This window comes from Hippopotamus amphibius, chromosome 5 (assembly GCF_030028045.1).
Source record: "Hippopotamus amphibius kiboko isolate mHipAmp2 chromosome 5, mHipAmp2.hap2, whole genome shotgun sequence".
In the NCBI taxonomy this organism is placed as follows: Eukaryota; Metazoa; Chordata; class Mammalia; order Artiodactyla; family Hippopotamidae; genus Hippopotamus; species Hippopotamus amphibius.
The window spans coordinates 116,611,806-116,633,090 of NC_080190.1; the positions used below are offsets into that span (position 1 = coordinate 116,611,806).

General features: G+C 37.0%; 1 pseudogene; it reads right to left on the minus strand.

Moving 5' to 3' along the window:
- Positions 1–20: 20 nt before the first annotated feature.
- LOC130854284 (tRNA (guanine(6)-N2)-methyltransferase THUMP3-like) lies at positions 21–20,257 on the minus strand (annotated as a pseudogene).
- Positions 20,258–21,285: the final 1,028 nt, after the last annotated feature.

Below are 21,285 nucleotides of genomic sequence, written 5' to 3' on the forward strand. Positions count from 1 at the left end.
CCGCGCGGCAGCCGCGGGGATCAGGGGGCGGGAGGCGAGCCGGGAGGCGCGGCTCTGCCGAGGGCGGCGCCGGGGGGCGCCCTCGGGCCGACCAGGGCGCCGGGGCTCGAACTCGCGGGGAGCGTGCGTGTGCGTGCGTGTCCGCGCCCGCCGGTGGGGGCCCCCTCTCCCAGGTTACGGGAACACCCGCCCGGGCTGCTCCCTGGGGCGCTCGGCCTGCCCGCCGCTCCCTAGCGACAGCGCCGCTCCGAAAGCCAATGGTGAAGGTGCTTCTTTCAAAGTGCACATAAATCTGGTGCTTGTTGGCTACTCCTTAGCAGCTACAGAGGCAGTTCGAAAGGGGGGTCGTGCCCACTGCCCCTTCGGAGCCTCTCCTCGCCCCTGCTGCGCTGCCCCCACTAGCTCAGGGTCCAGGATGGGCAGAGTTGTGAGAGGTGCGTGGGTCTGAGGGTTTGCCGCGGACAAGAAGTTGCCTTCCTTTAGGCGGTCTGGCTTGGCTTGGAGCAAGTCGACGGGCTGAGAATTCAGCTGAAAACTCCCAAAGTGCAGACACCTAAAGGCGAGGCCAAACCTTCAGCTTTTGACAGGAAGAAGAGAGAAAAGTAAGCCAGCCCTCCCTCCCAGTTTGCCTTCCTAATCCTCATGTAATTATGTGGATGACAACCCACGCATAATTATGGCTGTGTATCTATAGCTACATCTCAAGTACTACACTGTTGCACTTAACGATGTTTCCTATAGATGTTTCCTAAGCTCCTCAAATTTAGCGAATAACTTTATTATGCAGCAGTTTCCGAGTGAAGATCTCCAGACAGCAGAGATTCCTTCACAAGCTCTCTTTCTTGTGAAAAGAAAAAAAAAAAGCACTGAGGCCTCCAATGACGATTTCCCTGTCTCCTAACTATGATGTGCTGCCAAATTAAAAAGATTTATATTAGTAAACATGAAGGTTAGAATGAAGGGAATAGTTATCCTAAAGCAGATTGCAACAGTATAGATTTTCTTTTCTTTCGCCACTTTCTGGATTTCTGTAATTCATAATATCTTTATTGGTGTCCGTTTTTTCATCTGTATTTTAAATGAACTACTTAAGTAGAAACATGCACTAGTTAAGAATGGAATATCTCAGAAAGTATTGTTAATTCTATTTAATAATTCAGGTAAGAAATCTGCCAGAATACCTAAAAGCATAACCACCACTGATAACCTGAAATAAACATGATCTGGATTGGAAAGATGCCCAAGTTAATACTTTTACAATCAGACTCAGGTGATCTTCCCCGGGGAGAGCTACACTGGATAGCAGTGAGGTGCCCAGGGTTCTCACATATTTTCCATTGTGGATCAAAGGCATGGTACTTACATATTTTTTAGTATGTTCAGGAGAAATTAAGTATATAGAGTGAATATGAACATTTTTATTTGCTATTAGGTATTGTATACAGCCATCTATGACTCAGCTAAAAAGTTAGGCATTTTTGATACCACATATCACTGGAGAATCAGAATGGTACCTTCTTCTAAGAGACCTGAGAAAGATGCTTCTTTAAATCAGACTGTTAACCTACATATTAAGACTTCACCATACACAGAGCACTGCATCTAGGACCCTGAATGGAAAAGACAAAGCTTTGCCAGCAAAATACTTAAACAGTAAAGGGAAGATCATGAAGATATATACATTTATGTACAAATGCATATTACAACACTGGACATCCCCAAATTACATTTTTAAAATTCAGGAAATATTTCAGAAGTTTCTCAAGACCTACCTTAAATACCATCTCCTCCACAGAGCATTTCTTGGTTCTTTCCACTTATCCCCAAGCCTGACTTCATTACTAAAATAAATATTTATTGCACAGCCTCTCCATGGCAGACATTACATTAGAAGTAAGGAGTCAAAGGTGAAGGGCCTTGTCTTTGTTCTCAGGTGTTCAGTCTTTTTGAGACAATTGGCACATACATGAATAATGACATTATAATGCATGGTGCTAACATAGATACATAAAACATGCTGTGTGCACACCAAGGGATGAAAAAATTACCTGTGCTCAGGTGATCAAAGAATGCTCCATAAAGGAGATTGTGTTTGAGCAAAGTGTCAAAGAAAGAGTGAAACTTTAAGTTTTCCAGATAGCATTGGTGGAGTGAGGATGGAGATAACGTTTCAGGCTTTGGCATTAAAAAAAAAAAAAAGCATGTGCAAAGGCACAGACGCACAAAACAGGCTGGTGGTTAAAGAAACATAGGGTAGATACGGAGGAAGATAGGCATGTGAGGTTAAAAATGTAAGCAGAGTTCAGCTCATTAAAGGTCTTACTTGCTAAGAAATATAGATTTGCATCTTCTGGGTGATAAGTGACTAAAGAGTTTTGAGCAGAGGAGTGTTATGGTCAGGCAAAAGTTTTAGAAAGATTGCTTTGGTTACAATATGCATGACAGATAGAAGAAGAATGATATGGGGAGAGCAAAACTAATTTAGGGTACAGAATCCATAAACAAATCATGAGGGCCAGCGTTTGGACTGGGGCTAAAGGAATGGAGAGGATAGAATATATTTAAGGAATATTTAAAGACTAATTTGTTGATTACCTTTCTGTAGGATGAAGTTAGAAGAGGGAATCAAAGATGACCCTCTGACATGGATGGACCTAGAGACTGTCATACAGAGTGAAGTAAGTCAGAAAGAGAAAAACAAATATTGTATATTAACACATATATGTGGAATATAGAAAAATGGTACAGATGAACCTTTTGCAAGGCAGAAATAGAGACACAGACATAGAGAACAAGCGTATGGACACCAAGGGGGGAAAAGGGGGGATGAATTGAGAAATTGGGATTGACACATATACACTAATATGTATAAAATAGATACTAATAAGAACCTGCTGTATAGCACAGGGAACTCCACTTTGCTGTACAGTAGAAACTAACACAACATTGTAAAATAACTATACCCCGATTTAAAAAAATATATAACTATATGTGGTGATGGATGTTAACTATATATAAAAAAAAAAATGACCCTTTGATTTCTGCAATGAAACTAAAAGATTATAAATTATTTGCTCAAGTCACCCAACGAATAATTGATAGGGCCAGGTTTTGGTTCAGTATTTTCAAACTCCATAGCTGAAGCTACTTCCATTTTTCACCCTATATCCTAAAAATTAGTCAAGAATTTAGTTTTCAGATATCAGCATCCTTTGGTAGAAAGGGTTATGTCTTATGACCTGGCACATAGTAGGTACTCAATAAATAGCAGTTAAATGAATGAATTAAATTTTAGTAGCTCAATACAATCCAGCTATGTTCTTTCAGGCTAAACTTTGACACATGGCATTTACATTCTGTTTTCTTCCATTTAATTAACTGCATGCATATCTTAGTCTCTCTTTAAAATTGCAAACTCTCTAAAATCATGAACTGTGTATTAATAATTCTCTTCCACTTTACAGCATGCAACATAGTATATTTCCATACAAAGTTTTTCATAAACATATTTTTAATTTTGCTATACATCTTGAGAATTTATTTCATTTAGTCTCTTTAAGATTGGCTGAAAAGTAACCACTCTCTTGGATTGCATTTACCAACTTTCTTCTGCAAACATAACATAATACCTTTATAATCCTTTCCCTTTATTTTGGCTTAAGTACAGCATGAAAAGGCCATTTTCGGTGAGACTGTTTTGACCTCATTGTGCTACAGAAGTGCCTATCAGCATAATTTACAAATATACAGAATCCAATTTATAGAATGTTCCAAAGCCCTTGTCTAACTCCACCTTGCACAGTTCCTGAAACAAATGATTTTTGATGAGAGAGAAGAGAACAATGGTGAAGGCCAGTAGACCTAATTAGATGTATAAACAATGTAATCCCTTGAAATTAATTAAACACTGAAATAAGAGAACAGAGAAGTTCTATACAGGTTCCTTGAATTTAGGCTTTTAGCCTGACGCATACTTGTCCCCTTCGTGAATCTCTCTCACCTTGCTACTTTCTTCCCTTTTTTTTTCTTTTCTTTCTTTTTTTTTTTTTTTTTCTTTTTCCTTTTTTTAGCTGTACCACATGGCTTGCGGGATCTTAGTTCCCTGACCAGGGATGGAACCCAGGTCCCCAACAGTGAGAGCACCGAGTCCTAACCACTGAATTGCCAGGAAATTCCCTCACCTTGCAACTTTAAAACAACAAGAGACAACTATTTTCACAAAGAACTCAGTGTATCATGCAGGATTTTCATTTTGGAGCTATTAACTGAAGAGGTGGCATTGGAGACTGAAAAAAAGAGAGTTATGGAAGAGATAAAGGAGAAAAGTGGGGACACAGAAAAGTCCTGAATAAGGAACTTCCGAAATGTAATTTGACTTCAAAGTCAGAATTATCAGAAAATGAATGATAGTTATGGTTTAAACCACATAAAACTATTACATAGTAGGATATTCTATGTATGAAAACTTTCAAAATACACATTTCAGGAAACAATTCAAAAGATGCCTGGGTATATTTTGATGCTATTGCAAGAATATTTATTACTATTTCACATAGTGTAGTATACTTTCAGTTATAAAGACTGATTTCCACATGCTGTAAGATTTGTGATTAGCCTGAGGGCCCATATCTGTGTTAGTATGTGTGAAGGATCATTTAGGTCTCTCCTGAATTTGATTCTCTCTTTAGTAGCTCCTCAGGAAAATGTAGACTGTTTCCTTGTTTACTCCTAGGTGGAGGTTCAAATCCAGCTGAAAGTGGGGGACACATTATTTGGGAGCCTATCAGCATCATCACTGAGAACACTGACCTTGGAGTTCTAGCCCAGGATAGAATCTAGGTGTTGCCATTTACTAGCTGTGGGATGTCTGGCAAGCTGTTTAACCTCTCTATCTGCACTATCCTCACATGTAAACTGAATATAAATCGTACTTAGTTCATCAGTTTATGATGAGGATTACATGAGCTAATGCAGGAAGCACACATATGGGGCCAGGTGCATAGTAAAGATTCAATAAAGAGTAGCGTTAATATTTTCATTATTGACATCATGTCATCATCATCACCACCATCATTATCAAGTCCCTGAGACTTAGATTTGCAAAATTCACATAAGCTATATTAAACCAATTACCTGCAGAAGTCCTAAGTAGAAAGAATGTCTTGCAAATCAAAGCAGGAAGACAGGATATTATAGTCTCTTAATTAGAGAAAATAAGAAAGGTACTGCTAAATTCAAAAGAGCTGTTAGGTGAGTATAGATTGTAATATAAAATTATCTACTCAATTATGGTACTCTACATAAGGAAATTTTTTATAAGGGAAGAGAGGTTTCTACATGAAGCCTGTTAAAAGGAGAGGCAATAGGAACTTTTTGGTGATTATCCACAGCTGTCGTGCAGGACAAAACGCTACAGGACCCAGCACATACAAGTCATCGGGTCATTAAGAGAGGGTGGCCACAGCATTAGTTTTCTTCATTTCTGCCTGAAGTGCCTCTCAGGATGAATTCAAATGATAAGCACATACCATGACCCAGCAGTGCCACTACTGGGCATAATCCCAGAGAAAACCATGATTCAAAAAGATACATGTACCACAATGTTCATTGCAGCACTATTTACAATAGCCAGGACATGGAAGCAACCTAAATGCCCATCAAAAGATGAATGGATAAAGAAGATGTGGCACATGTATACAGTGGAATATTACTCAGCCATAAAAAGGAACAAAATTGAGCTATTTGTAGTGAGGTGGGTGAACCCGGAGTCTGTAATACAGAGTGATGAAAATCAGAAAGAGGAAAACAAATACCATATGCTAACGCATATATATGTATGGAATCTATAAAAATGGTACTGATGAACCTAGTGGCAGGGCAGGAATAGAGATGCAGATGTAGAGAATAGACTTGAGGACACTGGGGTGGGGGGGAGGAGGGCAAGCTGGGACGTAGTGAGAGAGTAGCATTGACACATATACACTACCAAGTGTAAAAGAGATGGCTAGTGGGAAGCTGCTGCAGAGCACAGGGAGATCAACTCGATGCTTGGTGATGACCTAGAGGGGTGGGATAGGGAAGGCTCAAGAGGGAGGGGATATGGGGATATATGTATACATATAGCTAATTCACTTTGTTGTGCAGCAGAAACTAACACAATACTGTAAAGCAATTATACTCCAATAAAGATGAAAAAACACAAAAACAAAAACAAATGATGAGCACACATACAGCATATATTTTGTACGTAACACAAGCACTTTATACCCTGCGCCAGCTCATCTAATCCTCAAAACAATGTCATGAAGTAGGTACTACTATTATTCCCTTTTTTTCAGAAGAGGAAACTGAGACACACAGAGGGTAAGCAACTTGCCCAAGGTCCCAGTGAGTCAGTAGCAAAGTCCATATTTGAGCCGGGTAGTATCTTAAACACTATACTGCCTCCCAAAGCACTGACTACTAGTGTTACTTCCTTTGCTTCAAGTTTATTTGGACCAAGAGGTGTTTTGATGACCACTTTGACCTCCCTAGGATGTTTGTATGGGGAAGGAGGTAACCTGGGTGGCATATACCCATGGAATTTTCTGGCCTTATACTAAATGAAAACACTGGCAAACTGGCTTATGTGTGTCTCATGAGAGTTTAAACAATGCTAATCAGTCCTGTTGGGACTGATTTTAACTAAATTGATAACATTGACTCATGGGACCTCCTAAACTGAGAACTCAAATGATACTGCCAGCTTGTGAAATCCTGCCCATCCAGCCTTCTCAGGGGACATTTCTATCTCTTAAATTTCCACATTTAACTATTAGGTTCTAATATTTAACTTTTAATATATGGCATGTTTATAAGCAATCACCATCTAAAATACTTTGTCAATAAGTTTTTATAACATTTATTTGCATCACATCATGAATCATTTAAAGAAAATCTACAGATATCAAACTGCAGATACCTTTGATATTAATTATTAATAAACTGTTAACCCGGACATGTTTTTTTACTTATAATTTCCAAAATGATACTGTCTTGATTTTTCATCCCAATAAGTGAGAGTCTTTGTTAAGAAAAACAGCTTACACAATGAAAAATGCTGCAGAATACTGTAACATGATACTGAATTTATTGAAAAGGAGGAGAAAATAAGAGCGACTAAGCAAACAAAGGATGGCTTAGAAAGGAAAACAATTCCACTTGGTGTGCACCCTGGGGAGCCAGGCACTCTGCCCGGGACATGATGTGCTATTGCTCCAATCTAACTATCAAGGAATAAGTAACACAGGACCTATTTCTCCAACACACCTCTCTGTAAATGCCAGCTAATACTTAGCCATAATGCAGCACATCACAACCACCCCAGCACTAAAGGTTAAAGGCACATTTTAGCAGAATTAGTGGAACCACCACTGCCTAGAGGGAATTTAAAAAAATAAAAAGGATGACAGCTCTCTGCAAAAACACTCTGGATGCTATGATATACTCAAAGGAGTCAGCAGCAGATTCTCTCCTTCCAAAGTAAATGTTGGTCTGTTGTCTATGGGTAATACCCACCCCTCTCCAACCCTCTGATGATTTTGGTCCTGAGAGTCAGAGAGGTCTCTTTTGTGAGGTCTAAGGTTTGTGCTACGCTTGCACAAACGTCAGAGAATCACACTGAATTATTGTATATTTACCATGAAGGATTTCTGACGAGGTCATGAGGAACGGTAGCTAAACTTACTAACTTTGCCTGGGAGGATTAGGAAACCAAAAATTAAAGGAGCGAATGAACAAACAGGTGGACAGATGGAAGAACAGAGGATGGAAAGAAAGAATGAATGACTCAAATGCTGATAACGAGGCATATCTAATAACCAGGTCCTCAGTCATGTATGTCTAAACCCCCCCTTTTCATGCATAATAAAGTTAATTGAGCTTGTTCAATACACAATTCTTCTAAGTATTTATAAAGTATTTAAATAGAGTATTTCAATAAGATCACAGCAGTGATTTGCCTTTATGTGTTTTCCTTGAGCCTCTGCTCTTCAATTTGCCACTTTTCTTTTTAACTTTTCCTCTTTTTTTTTTTTTTAAAGGAAGGTTGTTCATCTTGCAGCCTGGGCCTGAAACATAAGTACACAATTGTCAGTGATCAGTGGAAACCAATTGATTAGAATTGATGACAAATGTTTTCTTTGGCATCTGTTTTCCAACACGTATTTTAAGATCCTTTTGTCTGTAAATGCTTGCCTTTGACAGTTATATTCCTAGGCATATTTTAGCATCAAATCATTGACACCAAACCCAAGATTTCATATATTTTAGGATGGTTATTCCTTACTCTCGGCATATACTGACTCATCTGAGCTGTTTTGCCAAAAATATTATCCAAAAAACTCATTTATTTTCTCCTTTTCATTTCATTATCTTTAATAAAATGGCATTACGTAAAAATTTGTCTTAAAGCAATGACAGTAAGGCTATTTTGGAATTTAAGCAGGGAACAAAGAAATATGGTCAGCCTTTTACATTTCCTAATATTTAATTTCAAAACAGTCTCCCTCCAGTGAAAGATTAAAATTAAGCACTAACAGACTGGCACCTTATGAAATGAAATATGCAAGACTGAATTTTTCAAATATGTGTCCTGTCTGCTTCTAAGAGAAAATAAATGGCCTCTGTATTTGTTCAGTATTTGAGCTGCTAGCTTAAGTGTCCTTTGACATTTTTATCTCCCTTAGAGTGTAACTTTCTCAAAGGTGGATAAACGGGCTTTGGTGTCAAACCTGAGATTGACACACATAGCTACAACTGTGTGACCACGATCACCCATCATTATCATGGCATTTTACAGAAGAGGGAACCGAGGCCCAGAGCAGTTCCATAACATCCCCTACAGTTAGTGGGAAACACAAAATCCAAATGCAAGTTTGTCTTATTCCAAAGCATGTGTTCTTTCATTGTATTACACAAGACCAATTTCTACTTCAATTGTTTTTGAACAATTACTTGTTCTTTGAATTACTTCTTTTTTTTTGTTTGTTTATGTTTTTACTTTCAAAGCTATTTCTATTTGGAACAATATTCAATCACGCCATTTAATGCTCTTATAATGCAACTGATCAATCCCATATTTTTCAGTAGTAGGAAGAGGTATGTGTTTGAACATTGTAATATAGTTTTTTGGTAATTTCTCAGTAACTGTTTTTAGAATAAAAGAGGCAATATTGGAGAATGTTTATGTATGGGCTCTGAAGTTAGACTCTGTATAGTTTACCTTTTTTAAATTTTCTGTATATTATGGTGTTTGACATCTTTCCTATTTTTTGTATTGAAGTATAGTTGATTTACAATATTATATTCATTTCAGGTGTATGACATAGCAATTCAGTATTTTTGGAGATTATACTCCATTGTAGCTTATTACAAGATAATGGGTATAATTCCCTGACCTATACAGTATATCCTTGTTGCTAATCTATTTTATATATAGCAGTATGTATCTGTTAATCCCATACCCCTAATTTGTCCCTCCCTACTTCCCTCATCCCCTTGGTAACTACAAGTTTGTTCTCTATATATGTGAGTTTGTTCCTGTTTTGCAAATACATTCATTTGTATTGTTTTTTCATTTCCACATGTGAGTGACATTATATGGTTTTTGGCTTTGATTGACATTTCTTTTTCTTATTAGTTATCTATTTTATACATATTAATGTATATATACAATCCCAATCTCCCAATTTGATGCTTGACATCTTGAGAACTTTCTGACTGGGGAGAGACTGCCCCTCCTCAGGCTAGCCAGTACTTAGAAGTAGCAAAGGGTATGCCCTTGATATGCAAACTATCCAATCCAGAACCAGACCACCTCTACCTGGCCCAGACACCTATGAGTCAATATCCCTTTGTCTTAATCATCCCAGGGTCAGGTAGGCAACTAAGGACCACCCCTAGAGCTCAGAGCCCAGGGAAATTATCTAAACTAGCCAGTCCTGAAGTATTCACTCTGCCCTGCCTTGACTCTTAAGAAAACCCAAAGGTCTAGCCTCAGCTTTCCCCTTGCTCCTATTTTCTGCCTCTTCGCCACTCTGAGGTATCTCCGTGTTGGCCCTGTGTGTCCTGCCTCCTATCTCTAGGATCTGTGAGTATAAAGAACTGTTTTCCTGAGCCTGTCCTGTGTCTGCTGTTGTGGTCAAAGCTAACTGACCATCTCATAAAGGAACACAGAACAGACTCCACAGATTCAAACTCTGGTTCTCGTACATAGCAACTTTGGAATTTTGCCAAGTTGTTGCCTAAGCCTCAGTTCTCTCAGATATATCATTAGATGATACTATATAGACTTGTCTGTTAGTGTTGTTGTGAGGTTCACATGAGAATATATCAAGCACTTAGCACAGTGGATGCCAAGGAGTAGGTACTAAATGAATATTAATTGTGTTATTGCTGTTGGCTATACTGGAAGATATTTCAAAGATTATCCATATTTCCTCCTCTTTCTTTTCCCTATCTTAAAAATAAGAAAAATGTAACCAAAAAATGCTAGACTGACTTTCTCATTTTCTCATACCTTACCTCTTAGTTTAAAATAGCTCTCATTTCACTATACTGCTCGCTACTTATGAAAAATTGGAGATTTAAGTGCTATTTTTTATTGGTTAGTATTTAATATCTTAATGGACTTCAAATGACAGTACTAGAAACAAAAAGAAAAGCACTATGGAGCAAAAAACCAAGCCCTAAGTTGGAAGTTATTGCTGAGAGTCTAATATTTTTAAACTTTTATTTGATGACACATATTCATTTTCAAACTCAAAATAAAGAAAAATTAGCATATCAAAAGCTATCTAGGCCTAGCTGAAAGCAACATATTTCCTTCTCATTCATAGATCATTTAATACCTGAGATTGATGAGCCTGATTTTTGATGTGCATGAATTATATAAGAACAACTTATAAATTTTGGAGTTTTTTTTTAAAATGAACTTTTTCCTCCAGCAAAAACTTTTGAGATCTAATGACATTATTCTGGGTGGTGTGGTAATCCTAAATAAATTGATACTTATTCTGAAATGAATAAACTTTGTGCTTTGACAAGGAACCTCCGTAAACTTTCATACTGTTAATTCTCAAAATCATGTCTCAGGCCCAGACCAGTTTTCTGCACACTCTTTGGTTGCTGGAAGAGGCATGAGAGCCCCAGCTGGATATTCTTTTCTTCATATTACTAAAGGTTACCATTTTCTCTTTCTCCCTTTTTGTTCTTCTCGGATAATAGCTGTGGGGCAATGTTTGGTTTCCTCCAGTTCACTTTCTCTTCGTTGCTTCTAAGGAAAAAGGACACAAGCTTTTATTTGAATACTTTACTGCTAATCATAAGAGAGAAAAAAATCAGAGAAACACAGTCTATAAAATAAAAATAAATTAAAAATCTTGCCACTTCTATTTAAGATTGTATTGGAGGTTCTAGCCAGCACAATTAGGCAAGAAAAAGTGAAAAAAAAAATTATCCTGATTAGAAAGGAAGAAGTAAAACTCTATTTGCAGATGACATAATCTTGTGCATATAAAATCCTAAAGAATCCACTTAAAAAATTATTGGAACTAGTAAATGAGTTTATTAGCAAGGTTGCAAGACAGAAAATCAATATGCAAAAATCAATTGTATTCCTACACATTTTCAATGAACAACCCAAAAAAAGGAAATCAACATAATCATATTTATAATAACATCAAAACTATATATATTAGAAATATAACATATAATAAAAGAAGTAATAAAACTCATATTCTGAAAACTATAAAACATTGTTGAAAGAAATTAAAGAAAATCTAAATAAAATGAACAATATCCAATTCATATATTGTTAAGATGGCAATACTTACCGTCTCATCGACAGTTTCACACAATTCCCATCAGAATTCCAGCTGGCTTCTTTGCAAAAATTGGCACGCTCATCCTAAGATCCATATGGAAATGTGAGAAACCCAGAATAACCAAAATGATCTTGAAAATGAAGAGCAAAGTTGGAAAACTCGAACTTCCTTATTTCAAAACTTACTAAAAAGCGATGCAGCAATCAAAACAGAGTGGTACTGGCATAAGAACAGATATATATCAATGGAATTGAATTTAGAGTCCAGAAAAAAGTCTCACATTTATGGTGAATTGATTTTAGACAGAAGTATCAAAGTAATTCAATATTTTCATCAAATGGTGTTGATCAATATTTTCATCAATATTTTAATCAAATGGTGTTGAGAAAACTGGCTATCCACATGCAAAAGAACAAAGCTGGACTTCTACGATACTATACACAAAAAATTAACCCACAATGGATCTCAAAGGTAAGATCTAACACAATAAAATTTTATGAGCAAACAAAGGTGTACATCTTAATGACACTGGATTAAATAATGCTTTCTTAGATACGACATGAAAAGCACAAAGAAAAAACAGATAAATCGGACGTTATCAAAAACAAGCACTTTTTGATGCAAAGGACACCATCAGGAAAGTTAAAAGACAACCCATGGAATGGCAGAAAATATTTTCAAATCATACACCTAATAAGAGACATACCCAGAATATATGAATAACTCTTACAACTCAATAATAAAAATACCACATAACCCAATTAAAAATAGGCAAAGGAGCTGAATAGACATTTCTCCAAAGAAGATATACAGATGGCCAGTAAGTACATGAAGACATGCCTAACTTCATTAGGAAAATACAGATCAAAACCACAATGAGATACCACTTAGACAAGGATGGTCATAATACAATTAAAAAGATAGACAATAACAAGTGTTGGCAAAGATGTGTAAAAATTGGAACCCTCATGCACTCCTGGTGTGTATGTAAAATGGTGCAGCCAATTTGAAAAACAGTCTGGCAGTTCCTTAAAGGGTTACATATGAAGTTATATTACCTAGCAGTTCCATCCTAGGTGTAAACTCAAGAGAAATGAAAACACATGATGCCACAGAAACTTATACATGAATGTTTGTAGCAGCAATATTCATAAAAACCAAAAAGGGGAAATAATACAAATACCCAATATTCATTACCAGGTGAAAGATTTAATAAAAGGTGGTATGTCCATACAATATAATATAATTTGGTAATAAGAAGGAATGTAGTACTAATGCATGCTACAGCATGGATGAACCTTGAAAACATTATGCAAGTGAAAGAAATCAGTCACACCACACCACATATTTTGTGCTTCCACTGATATAAAATATCCAGAATAGGCAAATCTCTAGAGAGAGAAAGTAGGTCCGTAGTTTCCTAGGGCTAGTGGGAGTGCAGGAGGCAGGTGATGGGGAAGAGGGTTTGGGGAGGTAAATGTAGGTGCAGAAACAGGCTGGTGGAATGGTAAATGACTGCTAGTGGGTGTGGGCATTTGATCACGTTGATCAAAATGTTCTAAAATTCATTGTGCTGATGGTTGCACTGCTGTTGAATGTCCTAAAAAACTTTCAGTTGTACACTTTAAATGGGTGAATTGTTTGATGTGAATTATATCTCAATAAAGATTTTTTTAAGAAATAACAATAATTGCTATATTATGTATGTCCCGGGGTCTTCTTGGACTCCTGTTTTTGTTTTTTTTAATTGTTTGTGATGGATAAAAATGTTATTATAAAGCACACACACAGTTATAAACAGACCCTTAAAGGAGTGCTTTATTTGGTGAGTAGCATGATGGGCTAAAAAAAATGCAGGTTTAAAAGCAAAAGAAAATTAAATGACTTTGCATAAGTTTGAGACTGTATTCATCTGTGCGGATTCAGGAAATGAGAGATACTTGGCCAGGCCAGAAAGAGGCAAAGGCGCAGGGGGAAGGAGAGCTACAAGTATACTGATTTACTTTGAATTTTGGTGAACTAGGTGAGAATATACACACATTCCTTTAAGGAGAAAACATTCAGTAAAACCTCTTCTTTCTCTCTGTGCTCTGGGACCTGTTTTGAGGGTCTGTCTGGAGGGTAGCTGCTGGGTGGGCTAAAGGGAAGCCAACTACATCTGCAATGCTTTTTGGCTTCTTTTTCTCTTGAGGTTAAGAATTATAATTTTTAAAATTCTTTCTGATTTTTCTACATTGCAGCATTTAGGCTTCATGCTGCAAACACTCTGCAACTTGTCTTTCTTTTTCACAAAAGTGAAGCCTTTGAGAGTTATCCCTGATGATACATGTCGACAGAACATTGCCTTTCACTGCTCTGTGTATTCCATTGTACGAATATAGCATAATTCACTTATCCACTCTCCTGTTCTAAGTTTTACTGATGCAAACAATGCTACAATCAAATTCTTGTCCATGTCTGATTTTTCCATGGCCTAGAATTTCTCCAGGGTATAAACTTAGCAAAGAAATCACTTGGTCATAAAGATGCACATATTCAAATTCATGGTTACATTGCTCTCCAAAGTGGTTGTATAACTTTATAAATCCTTCCCACAACTTTTGAGAGTTCCCTTTTCCTGAATTCTTACTCATACCGAAGGGTAACCCTATAAAAGGTGTGAGTCTCAGTCCCAACTCTCCCTACATTGATATTAAATCCCAGCCCCTATGTTATTAAAAGTGATAAATACCTCCAGGCAGTCACAGTGTCAGCTCTGCAGTTCACTGTCCTGATTTTCAGTTCCTTCTTCATTTCTGGACCAAGGCAATTTCCCTGCCTTTCTTAGCAGTTCAGCCATGCATTTATAAGGATGTTAGTTATAATTTATTGAGCAATTCTTGGTGTTTGTACCTGGAGGGTTTTCAAGTTATCTGTACTGCCAGACCCTTAAATGCCTGACAGCATTTTTCAGCACCTGAGCAATCTTTAAACACTCCCCAGATGATGGACACCATAAAGAAAATAAGTGCAATTGAATTAGCAACTACAATGAGCTATTAAACTCTTTTCACGCGTGTTCATTAGTCACCACACTGCAGCATAGCATTAAATTAATGGTACGGACTCTGCAGCTTATCTGAGCTTGAATTCCAACTAGTTTCTTACTAGCTGTGTGGCCTTTGGCAATTTACTTCATCTCTCTGAGCCTCAATTTCTTCATCTGTAGGACAAGTATGTAAATAACAGAACCTAACCTATAGGATTGATATAAGAAGTCAATGAGTTATTATTTATAAAAATACTCAGAACTACATCTGACACAGAGCACGTGCTATATAATCATGTGATAAATAAATGAAGTAATGAGTATTAGACATTTGTTTTTGTATTGCCCATGAATACTTAAAAAATGATCTTCCCTTCGATCCCCGGCACGGACAATCTCACGTTGGCGACATCACGGCACTACTTCTCAAGTTTAATGATTCTAATGATAAATGGATTTTACCTAGAAGCCGCTTTGTGCCCCAGAAGACAAGCAAAATAGTTGTTGTTCACTGTGGGCCAGCCAAGTGTTTATACAGGTGGGAGCACGGATGTTAAAAGATGGTAAGGTAGAGACGCTGATAAACGTGAGAAAGGAAGAAAGTAACCCAGACACCTTCATCTTCCTGACGTGGAATGTCCAGAGTGCTGGCAGGATGCTCCCCGGCCTGCCTCCTCCCTTCCTGCTTTCTGTTCACACCCTCTGTGCTTCAGCCACCCAGGTTCCTGCTCACCATACATATAGGCCCCTCATCTTTTTTCGGTTCAAAGAGGCATTCTGAGCGAAATACTGCAAAAAGCTTTCTCTTCCTCTAGAGTAGGCAGTTTGTGTGTCTGAGGATGTTCAGGCTGTGAGAAATGACATCTCAAGACCTGACTCTGCACAGGAATGGAACCTTAGGACCAAGTCTGTTAAGACACCACTTATTGGACTTTTCTGGTGGTGCAGTGGTTAAGAATCTGCCTGCCCATACAGGGGACACGGGTTCGAGCCCTGGTCCTGGAAGATCTCATATGCCACGGAGCAACTAAGCCTGTGTGCCACAACTACTGAGCCCACACACCACAACTACTGAAGCCCGGGTACATAGAGCCCGTGTTCTGCAACAAGAGAAGCCACTGCAATAAGAAGTCTGTGCACTGCAATAAAGAGTGGCCCCCGATCTCCGCAACTACAGAAAGCCCACGCACAGCCACGAAGACCCAATGCAGCCAATAAATAAAATAAGTAAAAAATAAATAAAAATTAAAAAAAAAAAAGACACCACTTATTCTGCTATTATGTCATGTGTTGTCGTTATCCTCTGACCACCCTTTCAGGCCATACAGACATCACAACATTTTTACTTAGTAGTCGTACCATACACTTTGTTTAAATTGAAATAAACTGATTGAGGTTCACCCCATAACCCATGTGGCAAGCCTGGCAAGAATGCCTCACGATAATATGAACTCGGGATGTAACGTGATAAACAGTTAGCACCCTTCCTCTGCACAGCGTCTGTTCTCAAACAAGGCAGGCCAAGTTCAGTTCTCTCCTAGGGGGAGAAAGGGGTAGTGATTACCTCATGACCATTCTGGACTTTCTCACACATAGAAAAGCGTGTATTCTGCTGGTCATCACACAATTTCTCACACATCTAATAAAAGCCATTGTCTTCTTTTTTTCACAGCATAGCTGGAAGACTGACTGGAAATGTTTGTTTGCAATATGATTTTGCAATCCTACAGTTTACTTGACAAACTTTTGACCTCACTTATAGTTTCTTAGAGGAGTAGGGGAAGTGTTACTCTACTTTAAACATGAAGAGAAAAAAGAAAAGTCTTACCCAAACAGGTTGGATCTATATAGTGGACATATCAACCGACCACTTATTCTATAGTTTTACTACCACATAGCATTCATGATTCAGAAATATCTGGTTTCATTGTTATTATAGAAATAACAAAAACATTGTATTTCCTGGCCCCTTTATTCAATTTTCAGCTTTACTGAGGTATGATTGACAAAGTTGTAAGATATTTAAAGCAAACATCCTGATGATTTGATGTATGTATACACTGCAAAACAATTCCTGCTATCGAGTTAATTAACACATCCGTCACTTTGTTTGTTTGTTTATATTCTCTTAGCAAATTTCAATTATGCAATGCAGTGTTATCAACCATAGTCATCATAATTTACATTAGACCCTCAAACTTTATTCATCTTATAACTAAAAGTTTGTACCTTTTTACCAACCTCTCCCTATTTCCCCCACACCCTGGCCTCTGGCAACCACCATTCTACTCTCTGTTTCTATGAGTTTGACTTTTTTTTTTTTTAGATTCCACATATAAGTGACATCATGCAGTATTTATCTTTCTCTGTTTCTCTGTCAGCTTACTTCACTTAGCATAATGTCCTTAAGGTCCATCCATATCATTGCAAATGACAGAATTTCCTTCTTCCTCATAATATATATTTATTACAGAATATATATAAATTCAAAAAAAATGCTTGCTCACAACTAGCCTAAAAAGATCTCCATTTTCTTTCTCTGATTTCTTACCTACCTCTATATCTATAGTTATCTCTTTAACTTTCCAGCACTCTACTGACATTGCTTTGGCTAAGGTAGCCAAAGACCTAATTAAATCTAAAATACATCTTTAAGTCCTTTCAAGAAACATATCTGTAAAGGATAGAATCTAGATCAGATAGTAACTAGAAAGAGATGTAAGCTTAACAGTTGATTTTTAAGGTAAAAAAAATTATTTTTAACTCTTAAGAAAATGATTTTTAAGATAATTATAAACAAATATATTTAAACTAAATTAAATTATGCAAATTTAAATATATAAATACTTTTAGGATAAAATAATTTTTTATGATAAACAGAATTTTAGAGATGAGGGAAGAGGATGCCAAGCAGTCAATGGAAAACAAAAAACAAAAACGCAGTCATAGAGACAATAAATAAAGAATTGATTATAAGGCACTCCTGGAATCTCATATGACTCTACTGAAGGGTACACAAAGGAGAACAGCAGTAAATTACCTAGGAAATATGTTTTACGGTAGAAGCACAGAAAGCATTAAATGTCAAGGTAAGAAATTCAGGCTTTATTTTGTAGGTGATAGGACAGAAGTGATGTTTTTGAGCTTGGGGTGACCTGCTCAAAGCTGTGTTCTATGGAAATCAAACTGTAACAACTTACGTCCATGACATATTTTGTTAGATCTCTACAGAAGACAATAAAACAGCCATTTCTTCGAAGTAAATTCAATATTCTATAAAAATTTCTTCCATTCTTATTTTTGTACTTTTCACATTTCCAGTACTCTTGGTAAATTTCTTGAGTGCAGCGAGCTCTAGAAAACATCACTGAGTTTTCTTATATGCCAAAATACATAAATAAATAAATTCACTGGAAAACGTACATAGCTTCACTAAAGTTTATACTCATGAATTTCTGGTTAATAAGCTTAACTTCTCCATAGCAATTGCCATGGAGAAGAACATTAAGATTCTTATAGTTTATCATAAGAATTTGAGGTAGAGGAATGAATTTTCTCAACAAAGAGTCATCTGAGTGATACCATTCTTTAACATCACTGCATATAAAATTTTATTTTCTTATTTGTTTATTATAACATCAAATAACTTTACAGGGCTTATAACACATTTTTTAAAAAGCTGTCTTCTGGTCTCTTCCGCACCTCTGACGTGTTTCCCAGAGAAAAGCTGATCAAGTCACTTTCTTCTGTTATTTACTAACATATTCCTAAATTATAACACATATTATTGTTTTTTGATTCTTTCAATATTAATATTTATGGAATTCATACTATGAAAGGATTTCATTCTCTTACATACCCATTCCTGCATTCACCCAGTGTAGTCATTTTTGGTTAATAATTCAATTTGACGTTAACACTGTCATATAATAATCACAGCTGAACCTTGTAGTCATTGATGAAGGAAACATTTCCTTGTATAACTTTTTGCTTCCCTGGCTTCAATCAATGCCTCATATATTTTTAATTTATTCCTGCTGTACCTTCCACTGATCCATGTAGTATAGGCAAGCTGGATAAAGGTTCCAATTTCTCTTCTTGGAGTCCATCCTTTTTCAAAATGACATGTTGTCACAATATATTCACAGAGCCAGTTGTCAATGGAACATTGCAAATATCCCACTGAACAGCATCTTTGGGCAAGCCCCAGTTTACCTTCTTTTTTTTTTTTTTTTTTTTCTTTTTTTAGTTTACCGTCTTCAATTTGGCTCTTGGTCAATAAAAATGAGATGTATTTGCTGCTCTAATCATAGTCATTGGATTACTGGATTATTATTACCAACAATATAATAACAGTGAGATCATTCAGTAGCCCTTTCTATTTTGCCCCTCTTCCGTGCATCAGCTCAACTATTATATCAGAAGGCTGAAGGGAAAAGAGCCAGAGCATCCCATAGGCAAGAGAAGATCTGAGAGTTGTAAATCCAAAATGTGTGATATTTCTTTGGTGGAGATCTTCTGTCAATGCAATACCCACAGTGATTTCTTTATCATGGGTATTCAAAAGAACCTCCACATCAAAGCTGGTCATGTCAGCCTTCCACTTAATCTTGAACAGCAACCCCCAGATCTCTTGCGGTCTCTAGTGCGGTAAAGCTATGTTTCCCTCCTGCCCTGTTGCATGTGACTCTCAACTTCAGCACTTGAGAATCAATTTCTTCTTTTGAATTTCCATCAGTCTCATCCTTACAAGATGCCAAATCATCACTTACTAATGCTGCTATCTCCTCTTTGATGCCTGGGTTTTCATAGCAGTCTAAGATGTGAATCTAAGGCATTGTTAGTGAACTCTTTTTAAACATCTCTCTCAACTATTTTGTCTCCTTGTCCGCTATCGAACTTCCTTTTACTTGAATTCTGCTTTATCTGTTTGTACTTTTTTTCTTCTTGAAACTGGTGTCAATTTTCCATACTTTCAAAGGATCGGAGCGCAGGAGCTTCCAGTCAATTCTTCAGAATCCTTCAGAACTTCCTTTTTTTCCCCTTTGAACTGGAATCTTTAAACTCCTGAACAACCACAAGTAAGTTATCAACTGATCTCAGACAATGAACCTGAGCCAGACTTTCTACTCTAATGTCATAATATATCTTGCCTGGTCTTTGCTGATTTTGCATGACGACCTGAATTTCTCTCTCACTTCATCCGCCCCAGTTTGTTCAAAACCAGTGGCTATGGTGGCTCTAATAGTGACATGGAGATGCGCACACTCACTCTGAGACCACTTTCTGTCACTCGAATAGATCTCTGATTTTCATGAAAGTTCACATTCAGGATTTGGTTAGTGACTTCTTGAATGTCATACATGTTGACAGTGCTTCCAAGATCCTTAATATAGTCTTGGCCACCAGCGCAGATCCTTCCAGCCCTGGCATCCTGCAGGCCCAGTGTACCCAAATGCTATGCTTTCTCTTTTCTCTAAAGATGTTCGTTATAGCACTTTAGATTTTGAAAACAAAAAATGTTAATCAAAATTTTGAAACATATAGCAACACTGAAAGAATTTTAGAGTAGATGCCAATATACCCATCACTTAGAATCTTGGATTAACATTTAACTACCCTTGCTTTTTCACGTATTTATTCTTGCTTTGATATACCTTAGTTTTATTCATCTTAGAATAAATTGCGGATAAGTGTATGCAATTTAAGTACCCTGGGTACTTCAGCATTCTTGCCATGGAGTTCAATATTTAAGTTTTTTTTAATGTAAAATTTACATACAATCAAATGCACAGTTGTTGCTGAGTTCTAAAATATGCCAACACTTGTATAATCCAAAGCTTATCATGATAGAACATCGTTACCACCCCAGAAAGATCCTTTACGTTCCTCCCCAATCACCAATCATAAAACCACTTCAGGAAAATCACTGTTCAATTTTTTTCTCATTATTGATTGATTTTGACTGTTTCAGAACTTCATAAAAATGAAAATAGTATGTATATTTTCTGTCTGGATCATAGGTTAGTGTATGTGTAGTTTTACCAAAAAATGCTAGATCTTTTGCGGAAATAGTTGTCACATTTTACATTCCCATCAACAATATGTGAGTTTTCCAGTTGCTGCACATCCTTACAAAATTTGGTATTGACAGTCTTTCTAATTTCAGTCATTCTGATGTGTGTGTCATGGTATGTCTATGTAGTCTTAATTTAATGACGAGTGATGTTGGGCACATTTTCATGTGTTTGTTTCACGTGTGTGTTGATGTGTCTGTTCAATTCTTTGCTCATTTTTATTGCGCTTTCTATTATTGAGTTGTAGGAGTTTTTTATATATCCTGCCTATACCCTGCCTCTCAGTCCTTTGTCAGATATGTGTTTTGCAATATAT